Consider the following 13,438-nt stretch of genomic DNA (forward strand, 5'->3'; position numbering starts at 1 on the left):
GGAAGTGTGTCTCTGTCGTGACACCCAGCCCTGGAGGGGCATTCTTGGCTGCCTCCTCCCAACCTACTTTCCCGCAACTGCTCAATTATGGGCTCTGCCATTCCCATACCGACGAGCTGCCATCAGCAGGGGCCCCAAGAGTCCCTCTTCCCAGAAACAGCCTCTCCATCCGCCCTGCTTCTGGCTCTCAGCCACTCCTCCTCCCGACCTTGATCACACATGACTCAGAAATCAGCCTTAGACCAATGGATTCAACCAGCAGCTCCTGGAGCCCACCAGGGAGGAGGGGTTCCCCCATTATGTTGTTTCTCCTCCTGGCAACCTTCAAAAAGGGGACATTAGTGACCCACCCTTGTAGCACGAGAGGCCAGAGCAAGTTCTCTCTATTCTTTGCTCTCATTCTAACCTTCATATGCCCTTATGATCACCTGTATTTTATGGCAATCATTTATCTGTCAATGGTTGCCGATCTACAGGGTGGAAACATAGGCAACTGTGCATAAAAATGATGTATGGATATCACATTAGAATATATGATACGTTCAATGACCTTACCTGATAAATGCAATGTGTTTGAATTATTGCACAGCATAATTTGTCGTGCCGTGCAAAACTGCAACAAAATTGGAGTGTTAACGCAGCGATTCCATTAATCCTGCATGCTGCCTTGGTTGATCTATGTCTCTGATTTTCACTGAATAAACCCACAGTTTTAAGCACGCTTCGGAAGATGTAATCAGGGCGGTTCGATCTGGAACAAAATAAAATAATATTACTTATGTCTTCTGAGTTTGTGGCCACTCTGTAGTAAATTAGCTTTCTCTCTTGTAAAATAAAAAATCTAAAATATATACAGACACATTTATTAAAATATTTTTATACAAATATAGTCACAGTATAAAAATTGCTTAAATGCAAAAGCACAGAAGTATGAAAAAACAGTTCCCTTTCCCCACTCATCTTCCCTTTTCCCCCCAGAGAACACGCGAGTTTTGAGATTGGAATGCGCCCTTCCCGATTTTTCTAAGCCCTGGAGGGATGAGAGTGGGGTGCCTCCTACTGTTCCTACTGTGGAATTGCAGGCTTTTGTAGAAGCATCTTATGGCCTGCGCTTCAGACTGAAAGCCTAGCCTTCTGTTTAAACTTTTTTTTTTTAAGAGGAGCCTTTTTTTTTTTTTTTAGATTTTATTTATTTATTTGACAGAGAGAGAGACAGCCAGCAAGAGAGGGAACACAAGCAGGGGGAGTGGGAGAGGAAGAAGCAGGCTCCCAGTGGAGGAGCCTGATGTGGGGCTCGATCCCAGAACTCCAGGATCACTCCCTGAGCCGAAGGCAGATGCTTAACGACTGAGCCACCCAGGTGCCCCTAAACTTGAAATGCCTGTGGGGACGGGAGGCGTAACTCTACAGAGAGATTTGGATATTTTTGTGTATGCCATTGGCAATCTGACTCAGCTTATCCTGGAAGATGTGACCTCTCAGGGTCACCAAGCCCTTAAAAATTCCATGGCCAAGGTCTCCCTGAATCACAGATGATTGAAGAGTCCCTACTGTGTGACCAGGTTCTAGGGACTCAGCACAGATGATCTGTGCTTTCTGGAAGTCTGTCATCAGGGGGAAGCAGAGGTACAGGGGTGGATGTGTGGAGATAGGTAATAAAAGGAGTGATCAAGTAAACACAAAGGATAATGGATGAATAAAATCCAGGACGTGGGTATGTGTGGGGGAGAGTGTGGATAGCGGAGGCCCTCTGACAGGTGATAGCTGGGTAGAAACCCAGCGTGGACTATGACGGAGAGCCGAGTGATGATCTAAAGGAGTGAGTTCCAGGGACAGCGGGGCAAAGCTCCAAGGGGGGAGTACCCTTGGAGGGCAGAGGAAGCGATGCTCCTGCAGTGACCAGCGGAGGCCCGGAGGAATCAGGATAGAGACAGAGCGCTGGGGGAGGGGGAGCGCCCACCGTAAGGCCACTGTAAGGACTTCGGCTCCCACACTGAATGAGATGAGGAGCCCAGCACGGTTTTGAGCAGAGAAATGACAGGATCTGACTTGTGTTTTTAAAGAAACTCTCTGGCTGTTGTGTGTCGTCCCGTGGGAGGGGGGGCGGCTCAGAGCAGGGGTGGCAGCCGTGTGGGGTGAGAAGGGGTGCAGAAGGCAGAGCCCTCCGGATGTCCCCAGGGATTGGATGTTGGGCTGTGAAGGAAAGAGGCACGAACAACATTCTGTGGTAGCCCGAGCTATTCGATGATTCCAGACCTCCAGGAGCACAGCTGTTTTGCTCTTCCTCCACCATGTGAGCCCTGGGAAACTGTGAAGCGGGAGGCTCTTTACCTCTTTACCCCCTCCGGGCTCACTCCTGCCCCCCATCGGCCACCTTTCTGCACCCAACCCCCTAACCACTGTGCTGGGACCCCCTCCTAAGCTCAAGAAGCGTCTTCTTCCGTCAAGGTCCCAGGTGCCGAGAGCTCCATGCCAGTCCTGGAAGGAGGAACAGGGGCGTGGGGCAGGGGGAGAGGTGGGGGCAGAAGGCTTGAGGTCCAGCTGGGGGGCTGGGGCAATCAGGGAGGACTTCTCAGAGGAGCTGGCCTGGAAGGATGTTAGGACTCCCTCATGTTCAGACAGGGGGCCTGGGATCCTGGCAGGGGGCGACAAGAGAAGGAGGTTGTGTTGCTAAATGTGAGAACAGCAAGGACTGGGGAGAGCCTGACCCCGACTGGCCAGAGTCAGTTTCAGTTCGGTGGGGACGGAGCAGGGGGAAGAGCCCTGTAGCAGATTAAATTTTCCATTTTCCGAAGAGGACCACACGCTAATTAGAATTCCATATGCTCTTCCAGACTCAATCAAAACGTGGAGTCTAATTTCCTCCCTTTCAAAGGGTTGTCCTTTGAGACTGTCTTGACGAACAGAATGCAGTAGAAGGGGCGCTCTTTGACTTCTAATAAGTCACACAAGACAGCAGGGCTCTTGCCTGGCTCTCTCCCTCAGGGCACTTACCTTTGGGAAGCAGCCTCTATGCCGCGAGGCAGCCCAGGCCACACGGAGGGGCCTCCTGGAGGCCGGCCAGCTGAAAGGCCAGCTAAGGTTCCTGCCACCAGCTGGTGTAACCACCAAACCGTATGAGGCAACGAACCTTCGGGCGGCTTCAGCCCCAGACGTGGAGCAGACTTCAGGCTGTCTCTTGACTTCAGGCTGAGGCCCCAGACGTCTTGGAGCAGAGACGAGCCAGCCCCCCCAGGCCCTGTCCGAAATCCTAGCGCATAAGAACGACTGGTGGGTGTTTCACACCACTGAGTCGGGGGGGAGTTTGTCACGCGTCAGTCGTAACCGGGAAAAGCTCCACCACGTCAGCCCGGGGAATAATTTCCCAGGGTCATTTATGTCTCCCTATCACGTCCAGGCTTATCCATGTCTAGGTAGGCATTATGCACAGGCATTAAGGCTAATTATAGCCTTCTTTCTAAATATTGTTTTAATTTTATTCCCCATTGTGCTTGACCGGTACCTGCTTGTTGGGGAGGCAGGCACCGTCCTCACCCGGGGCAGGGACAAGCCCTTGTGGTCCCGTGGAAGAGCAGGGATTTCTCCTCCTGATGCTCTCTCGTAGTCAACGAGGTGTCTGTTCCTCACAAAGGAGGAGATGTGGGGGACTGAAGGCATGAGACCAGAGGGAAGGGGCTTCTCTGCCCATCGGTGCTTCTGGCACTGACCCGCACACGCGTAACACAACGGTCCGTGGCCTCGTGGAGTTTACATCCTCACGAAAGACACGGCTGTTGTCCTGGGGAATAACAGGCTACCTTCCCTCCGGGCCAGGGAAGCTCTCTCTGAGTTGTCTTGCAGCTAAGACCGGAAGGAGCCAAACTTGGTAGCCCCGTCTGCGAGCAATGGAAACTGGCTCTGGCTGGATCAAGGAGAGGAGGAAATCTCCAAAGGACCTCAGGGAACTCACAGACCCGAGTGGAGAAGACAGAGGACCAGGCTGAGGAAGCAGCAGGAGCAAAGGGGGAGAGACAGCATCACAGACAAAAGTGCATCACACAACCCATGGGATGAGTACACGATTGGTGACCTGAGAATAAGGTAACACTAGAATCCAGGTTGGCCACCAGAACCATCACCATCGTCCCCCAGAATGGAGTCCTCATTGTCCCCATTTCTTGTCACAGGCTCCCAATTAAAAATTCCAGGTGAGAACATGTGCTTGGCTGAGCCTAAGTCATGTGACTGTGCTCTTGCTGCATCAGAGTCTGGGGACTTTGGACGAGATACCTGGATCTGCAGCAGCCATCTTGTCACCATGAAGCAACAAGCGTGAAGAAGAAGAAGAAGAAAAGCCAGCAGCCAAAGATAATGTTGGAGAAAGCTTAAAAGAACTAGGTCCTTGATGGCCCGGCTGAGACTATCTAGTTCTGGGCATTTTATTAAACAGACAATAAAGATCTTGAGAACTTAAGCCCCTGTTGCCAGAGACTCTATTGCTTGCCACTAAAGCACTTTTAACTGTGGTAGAGGGAAAGAGAGGCATGCTCAAGTCACTTGCATTTAAAATGACCAGTCCGATGAGCTCTAATGGGGGGAGGGGGCAGGGCAGTAAGGTGTCTCACATTTCTTAATAAATCAGGAGTAACTAGGAGTGCTTGTTAAATGCCGATTCGCAAACTCGCTGGCTCACAATCGTGAGGCATACGTGTTTTATGCCATCCAGACGGCTCTGATGTAAGCGTTCCACTGAGCATCCTTGATGGATTCTGCCCACACAGACGCCTGGCTCAGAGCAGCTTCGGGACAGACAATGCAAGCCCACTCCATTCTCTGACTCCCGCTCTGAGTTCCAACTTCTCATCTGCAAAACTAAATGTGGCCGTGAATATCAAGCAGTTCATGGTGCCTGAACACAGAAACGACAAAATAAATGATTAACAATAAATTCATCATTAGACCAATTATTTGAATGATTTAATTAATTAAATGAATAAAATTATTTAAATTATTTAAAGTAATGCATACTATTATTTATTATACCAGACTGCCTGGGGAATCCCAGCTCTGCCTCTCAACTGACTATATGACTTTGGCACATTACTTAAACTCTCTGTGCCTCAGTTTCTTCATTGGTACAAAGAAGATAATACGGGTGCCCACCTCATAGAGCTGAGTTAATCACGGTGAGCTCTTAGAATGATGCCTGGCAAAGTTAAGTGTTCAGGAAACGGCAGCTTTAATTATTATTGCCAGAGCCAAGCAGTGGGGCAAGCATCGTCCTAGCCAGAGGTTCCCCAGCTCTATCCGAGTACTAGGGCTTGAGAGTACTAGGGACGACACAACCATTCTGCCCCGAGGTAACCAGGAGGGCTTTTGAAGCAGGGGGGATCTGACCTCCCCTTCAGTCAGGGTGGTCTAATCAGGGCTGAGTTGGAGGCACCAAGGAAAGACCCAGGCTGAGGCTCAGCTCAGAGCCTGAGGGTTTGCCCAGAATAGAGCAGAGACCCTCCCCCTTCTCTGGGGAATCACAGGGATAGACACTGAGAGCTGTGCCCTGGATATTAAGGAAAGACCCAAGGGCGATGAGGGCTGGGGACCTCCTGCTGCAATCTTAAGGATAACCAACAGAGGGAGCCCTAGACTGGAACCAGCCTCCAAAATTCAGCAACTTGGAAGAGACCGACCCAGGAAACAGGTGATGTCACCGGATCCCAAGACAGAATCAGCACCGCAGAGAATGAGGGCATCCAAAGCACCAGGGGAGCTTGTTACGGCTGCGTGTATTAATCCAGTATGGATTTTTTAAAACGACAACAGCATAAAACAACACCAGACTGCCTAGAGTAAAAGAATAAAGGGGAAAATAGAATAAAGGACATAATAAAAAGAGCAAAAATAAACGAAATGGAAAATGTTCAGGAGAAAGGCTGAACAAAGCAAAATATCGGTTTATTGGAGAAAAATTAATGAAACTGACAAACCTTTAGCAAATTGATGAAGAAAGAATTATAAAACTACGTTGATGTGTTTATAACGTATAAGGATGTCATTTGTATGACAATAATGACGCAAAGGATTGAGGAGGAAAGAGAGCCCTCTAGCCTAGCGTTTCTATATGCCGTTCACAGTAAGTCAGTATGAATCCAAACAGGATTGGTTTAAGGTACTAATTGTAACCCCTGGGCAATCACGAAGAAAATAAGTTAAAAATTACACTGAAAGAAGCAACAAGGGAATGGAAATGGTTTACTAGAAAACACCTACTCAACCCAGAAGAAATCAATAATCCAGGAAGGAAGACACAAAACAGAAGACAAATAGCCCGATGGCGGATGTAAATCTTATCTTAATGGTAATTGCGTTAAATGCTCTCAGTGTCCATCTCTGCGATTTCCCCCCACAGAAAGGCAGAGGTTGGCAGAATGGATAAAAAATAAATAAACCAAACTCTGTGCTGTCTACAAGAGACCACATCAGCTTCAAAGACACAAAAATGTTCAAGGTGAAAGGACGCTCAAATATATACCACGGAAACAACCACCGAAAGAGAGCTGGAGTGGCTCTCCTAATGTTAGACAAAATCGACTTTCAGACCAACGTGCTTACTAGAGACATGGGAATGCCCGCTCCTGGTGCAGGATCTGTGTAGATGGAGCCTAGAAAGAGACATACTTACCTTCACTCTAGAAGGTTCTCTTGAACACTAATGTTTAAGAACCACTGGTGTCGGTAGTAAGCCTATAAAGGATTTAATCTGGCCCCTACTTTGGGATCAGCCCTGCCATCTTTTGGAGGGACAGTCCTCAGGGGTATTCCGTACAGTTCTTCAGAAAGTAACCAGCAGGGTTAAGCCCCAGTCGCCCACAGTAATTGTCTTAGTCCTTTCGGGCCGCTCTAGCAAAGTATCATAGCCCCGGTGACTTATAAACAGCAGGAATTCACTTCTCACAGTTCTGGGGACTGGAGTCTGAGATCAGGGTCCAGTATGCCCAGGTTCTGGTAAGGGCCTTCTTTCAGGTTGCAGGCTACTGCCTTCCCTTTGCAGCCTCGTGTGGCAGGAGGGGCCAGGGAGCTCTCTGGGGTCTCTTTTATTGTAAGGGCGCTAATCCCATCCATGAAGTCTCAGTCCCCGTGACCTAATGACCTCCCAGAAGCCCTGCCTCCCAATACCATCACCTCGGTGGGTTGGGATTTCAACATATGAATTTTGGGTGGGACACTTATGAAGGCTAACACATACTTTCTTGACATTCCTCCCTTCCACGTCACTCGCAATGCTCCTTCACTCCGGCTTCCTTGGATCACCTCCCAAGTCGACTACATGCCCCTAGCCCTTGTCCTAAGTTCTGCTTTCAGAGGAGGCCAAACTAAGACGCCGCTCATCACTGCCCCCAACAAGCCTCTCCAGACACGTGCCAGGGCTCCTCCTCGGTGGGTGAGCACCGTGGCCCTGAGCAGCCCTAGACCCCGGGCTCCTTGACTACTGTGGCCTTGCCCTCTTCACCTCCAAGGAGCCATCTGGACTCAGGAAAAAGCAGCCAAAAGGAAACGATCGGTGCACCTGACTTCATACGATACTGAAAATACTTCACATAAAATGAAAGCGTGAGAGACAGGCCATGGTGACCGGAAGAGGGAGTTGAGGGTCAGGAAGAGCAGAGGAGAGAGCCGGGGCTCTGGCGGGGGTCGGAGGGTGGGAAATGAAGCTTTCGGAGCAGATTGAGGGTAGAGAAAAAGAATGGTCTTGGACGCGTGTTTTTGGTGCCTGAGGGGTATCCTGGTGGAGGTCCCAGGAGACATTGGTTATTGGTTTCTAGAATTCTGGAGACAGAGATTCAAAAGACATCACGCTGTAAATGACACTTGAAATCATGGGTGTGGACGAGGTCACCGAAGGTGAATGTTCAGAGCAGAAAAGAAACTTAAGAATCACTGTTTTTCAGTTAGGAGTGATTTCTGAGGGGGGTTTTCATGGCAATGAGTGAGTGGCTATCGAATAAAACTTCTATTTTAACTTAGACACTTCTCTTTTGAGGCTTTATGGAGGTAAAATTGACAAATAAAATTGTAAGATATTTAAAATGTACACCCTGACGATTTGATATGCGTACACATTGCGAAAGGACCCCCCATCTAGTTAAGGAACACATTTATCTTTTTTTTGTGAGAACCTTTGCATTTCATTCTCTTAGCAAATGTCCATTACACAATCCAGTATTATCGACTATAGTCACCATACTGTACATTAGATCCTCAGACCCTATTCATCTGAAAGTTTGTACACTTTTACCAACCTCTCCCGGTTTTCCCCACCAGACCCCCAGCCCCTGGCAACCACCATCCTACTCTCTCTATGAGTTCATTTTTTTTAAAAATACATTTTTGGTTTGTTATTTTAGACAACTTCATCTGTAGTAGCTGAGGATGAGAGAAGAGAAGCAAAGACAGAGTCGGGGAGACCCCCATGTTGGAGCCGCTGGAGGACTGACCTCGTCTCCCCACCTGTAGGAGGGGCTCCGGCTCTCAACACAGGCCCCAGCTCCGTGGGCAGGCTTGTTCCATCTTCTGGACGTTAACTGTGCCGGGCCTGCCCAGCACCCCAAACACTGCATGCCATGGGGTTTGCTCAAGGGAGGCACAGCGGGTTTATTTGCTGCGTCACCTGATCCGACAGATGCCAAGTCCCCCGGGCCGTTTCAGAGGGCAGCTCCCCGAGATAGGCACCGGCCTGCTCTCCTGCTGAAAAGCGCCACCTGTAACACCCAGGATGAGACGCCACCCCCCTGAAGGCTCAGTCCCTCAGGAACAACTGAAGTCTGAGCAGCGAGGCCTCCCCCATGGTCCGGTGGGAGCCACGGAAGCCAGAGATGGGGAGAGCAGGGGCAGAGTGGGAGAGGGGCCACAACCAACAGCAGTGTGGTCTTTGGCCGAAGTCTCCTCTCTGAGCCCGGTTTCCTCATCTGCAAAACGGAAATAGTGACACATTTTCAGCCTCTTGAAGCAAAATTACATGAGGTGATAAATTTTATTTTATTTTATTTTATTATTTTTTTCTTACCAATTGTTATGTGCTGAACACGCTGACAAGGGACTGTTGTTATTACTCTGACTGCTGTCACCAGGAGTCTCCAGCCCCCAAGCACAGGGATTTGTGACGTCTCAGAGAGGACAGCCCCAGAGGTCACCTGTCCCCAAATCCCAAACTTGGGTTAACGGTGAATCATCTTCACGACTTTCACATTTTCCTGACAAGTACTGCTTCTGCCAACCAACCACCACAAGAGAACCTTCCAGAAGAAAGGTGGTAAGAGGAAGGTGAGCCGGTTAGAGACCCCAGGACTCGGGGAGGAACACAACAGCAGGGCATCTAACCCCCACCACCCTACAAGAGGGTGACCGACAGCCAACCCCAACCCCTGGTCCCGCCAGGTTTACTCCTTCCCTGGATCGAACAGGAGTCCCGCCGACACCACCCAGCAGACACCAGCACTGGCAAGGGGGACCCGTCCAATCCCATAGGCAGCCAGGGCTTCCCTCCCCACACAGAGATGCGGGTGCTGGGAGATCCCGCCACAACGAACACCGAGAAATCTCCGAGCCCAGATGGTTTCACTGGAGAATTCTACCAAACATGAAAGAAGAATTAACACAAAGCTTGTGCATTCTCTACAGAAAACAGAAAAAAGAACACTTCTCAATTTGGGGTTGGTATCAGGATGACATTGACCTCCAAGTTGTTGTGAGTCTCAATATTTCATTCCTCTTTATTGCCGAGCAGAGTTCGATGGTGTGGCTGTTCCACCCTTTGTAAACAGTTCGCCCACAGTTTAGGTGAAGGGGCTGGTTGATTTCTACTTTGGGATTTTACAAATAAAGCTGCTATGGAGGTCGGTGTCCAAGTTTTTGCGTGAACATAAGTTTTCATTTCTCTGGATAAATGCCAAAGAATGCAGTTGCCGCGTCCTCTGGGAAGCACAGGTCTTGTTTTATAAGAAATTGCCAAACTGTTTGCAGAGTGGCTGCACCATTTTACATTCCCATCAGGAACGGATGAGTCGTTCTGGTTCTCCACGTCCTCCCCGGCACTTGGAACAAACTATTGATACCCACAGCTTAGATGAGCTTCATGGCGATTACGCCACGTGGAAGAGAGGGAAAAAGCCAATCCCAGGAAATTACACACCATGTTCCTATTTACATAGCATTCTTCAAGCATCAAAATGATAGAAACGGAGAACAGATTACTGGTTTCCAGGGGTTAGAGATGGGGAGGGGGTGTGCGGGAGGGAGGTGGGTGTGATTATGAAAGAGCCACAGGAGGGGTCCTTATGGTGATGGAACTGCTCTCTGTTTCTTGGCCGTGGGGGTGAATGCACAAACCGACAGTGGTGATAAAAATCTGCGTGAAACTAAATGCACACACGTCAATATGAGTAAAACGGGAGATCTAAATAAAGCACATGGGCTGTATTAATGTCAGCATCTTGATTGTAATATTGTGCAATAGTTTTGTAAGATGTTACTGCTGGGAGACTCTGGGTTAATGGTACCTGGGATCTCTCTCTGTTATGCCTTACCACTGCGTGTGATTCTGCCATTATCTCCAAATTAAAAGTTTCACTGAATAGAGACATTGGGCCATGTTCCAGGGTCACTGCGCCATCGGCCAATACCCAGCCCTTCTCAGATCTAGGGGTACACACAGCAGTGTCCAATCCACCGACAAGAGGACCCACTTGGGGAAGAGATCTCTTGGGGACCGATGTGGGGAAGGAGTTAGATGCCACTGAGTGGTCCCAGAGCATGGGCAAGATTAAAGATGGCGTCACAAGCTCCCTGTGGTCATGACCTCTTGGCTTCCCAGAATTCTCTCCATGGAGGGGGTGGGGAAGGGAACACGGCCCACGACCCAGGTCTAGGGACAAATCCAATGTCTCTACAAGGTTTGTATGGAAAGCATCAGTCACCCACTTCCTTTTTCTTTCCCTTTTTGTGGTAAACAGAATTCTAAGATGGCCACTGTAATGGTTAATTTTTTTTCTTTTTATTAAAGTATAATTGACATACCACATTTTATTAGTTTCAGGTATACCATGTAATGATTTTATATTTATATATATTGTGAAATGCTCACCACAACTCATTAACATCTGTCACCATACATCGCTACAAAATTTTTTCTCGTGAGAACTTTGAAGAGTTACTCTCTTAGCAAGTTGCAAATGTGCCAAACAATATTATTAACTATAGACACCACACTGTACATTATATTCCCGGGATTTATTTATCTTGTAACTGGAACTTTGTAACTTTTGACCCCCTTTATCCATTTCACCAACCTTCCCCCACACACACCTCTGGTACCCACCAATCTATTCTCTGTATCTATGAGCTTGGTTGATTTGGTGTCATGGTTAATTTTATGTCAATTTGACTGGGCCACATGGTGCTCAGATAATTTGGTCAAACATTATTCTGAGTGTTTTTGTGATTCTTTTTGGATGAGAGTAACATTTAAACTGATAGACGGAGTAAAGCAGATTGCTCTCCCTCAGGTGGGTGGGCCTCGTTCAATCAGTGACTGCCTTCAAGCTGGGACACTGGCTTGTTTCTGCTTTTATTTATTTTTTGTTTTTTTTTAAAGATTTTATTTATTTATTTGACAGAGAGAGACAGCCAGCGAGAGAGGGAACACAAGCAGGGGGAGTGGGAGAGGAAGAAGCAGGCTCCCAGCGGAAGAGCCTGATGTGGTGCTCGATCCCAGAATGCTGGGATCATGCCCTGAGCCGAAGGCAGATGCTTAACAACTGAGCCACCCAGGCGCCCCTTGTTTCTGCTTTTAGACTCAAACTGAAATACTGGCTCTTCTTGGGTCTCCAGCCACTGACTTTCAGATTGGAATGACATCATCAGCTCTCCTGGTTCTCGAGCCTTTGAATGTGAACTAGAATCACACCATCAGCTCTCCTGGGTCTCCGGCTTTGCAACTCCCCAGCTGATCTTGGGATTCATCAGCCTCCATAACTGCATGAGCCAATCCCTTCTAATAAATATCTTTATATACACTTTATTGGTTCTTTGGAGAACCCTGACTATGACAACCATCAATAACCCTTGCGCTTATAAAAATCGCCCTCTCGTTTGAGTGTGGATAGAAACTATGAATCACTCCCATGATGGTGTCACATTACATGGCAAAAGAGAGATTATGCTGAGTGGGCCTGGCCTAATCAGGTGAGTCCTTCAAAAGCAAATTTTCTCTGCCTGATTGCAGAAGAGGAAATCAGAAAGTCCTGCTCTGGCTGGCCTGGAAGAAAGCAAACATCCATGCTGCAAACTGTTTATGGGGCCACTCGGCAAGTGGCTGCAGATGGCTTCCGGTAGCTGAGAGCCGTCCCCAGCTGACAGCAAGACAACGAGGACCACAGTCCTACATCTGCAGGGTTCGGTCAACAACCTGAATGAGTTTGGAAGAGAAGCCCAAGACTCCAGTGAGAGAGCAGCCCTGGCCAACAACTTGATTTCAGCCATATGAGGCCCTCAGCAGAGACTCGGATTAAATGAAGCCCAGACCTCCAGAAACTGTGAAATTAGAATTGTCTGGGGTTTTTGGTTTGGTTGGTTTTCTCAAAAACAGAGCTTTAGGGACACCTTGGTGGCTCAGACAGTTAAGTGGCCGATCTTTGGTTTTGGCTCAGGTCATGATCTCGGGGTCCTGGGTTCAAGCCCTGCGTTGGGGATCTGTGCTCAGCGGGGAGTCTGCCTATAGATTCTCTCTCTCCCTTTGCCTCTTCCCCTCCCTCTGCTCATGCTTTCTCTCTCTCTCTCTCTCTCTCTCTCAAATAAATAAATCTATCTTTAAAAAAAAACAGAGGGTTATTTCACATATGCCGGGTCATAATTTCTGGCTATTCCTCCCCACACTGGAGAATAGAGACTTTATATATTTGGTTACTACTCAAGTTTAAGAGGCTCAGAACATTTTCAAAAGACACTAATAAGCACTCCCCTCCCTCCATTCTTTAAAGGGAAGTGTACTACTCCATTTTGGGGAATAGAATTAAATCGGAAAACACAATGGAACAGCCAAAGAAGGAGGGGGAGCAGGAGAAAGTTATAAGACTACCTCGTGGTAGGTACCCTTCATCAGGTTAGTGGGCTGCGACACACGCTACCCAGAATGACACCACACAATTAGATGACATAGGGTTGTTTTTTTTTAATGTGGTGAAATTCACATGACATAAAATTAACCACTTCAAAGCAAACGATTCAGTGGCATTTAGTACATTCACAGTGTGGTGTAACCACCACCTCTATATATTTCTGAAACCTTTTCATCCCCCAAACGAGAACCCCATACCCATGAAGCAGTCGCTCCCCATTTCCCCTCCCCTCAGTCTTTAGCAACTGCTGATCAGTTGGTCTCTCTGGTCTACCTATTCTGGACATTGCA

Source organism: Ursus americanus, chromosome 22, assembly GCF_024610735.1.
Source record: "Ursus americanus isolate L20-20 chromosome 22, mUrsAme1.1.p, whole genome shotgun sequence".
Taxonomy (NCBI): Eukaryota; Metazoa; Chordata; class Mammalia; order Carnivora; family Ursidae; genus Ursus; species Ursus americanus.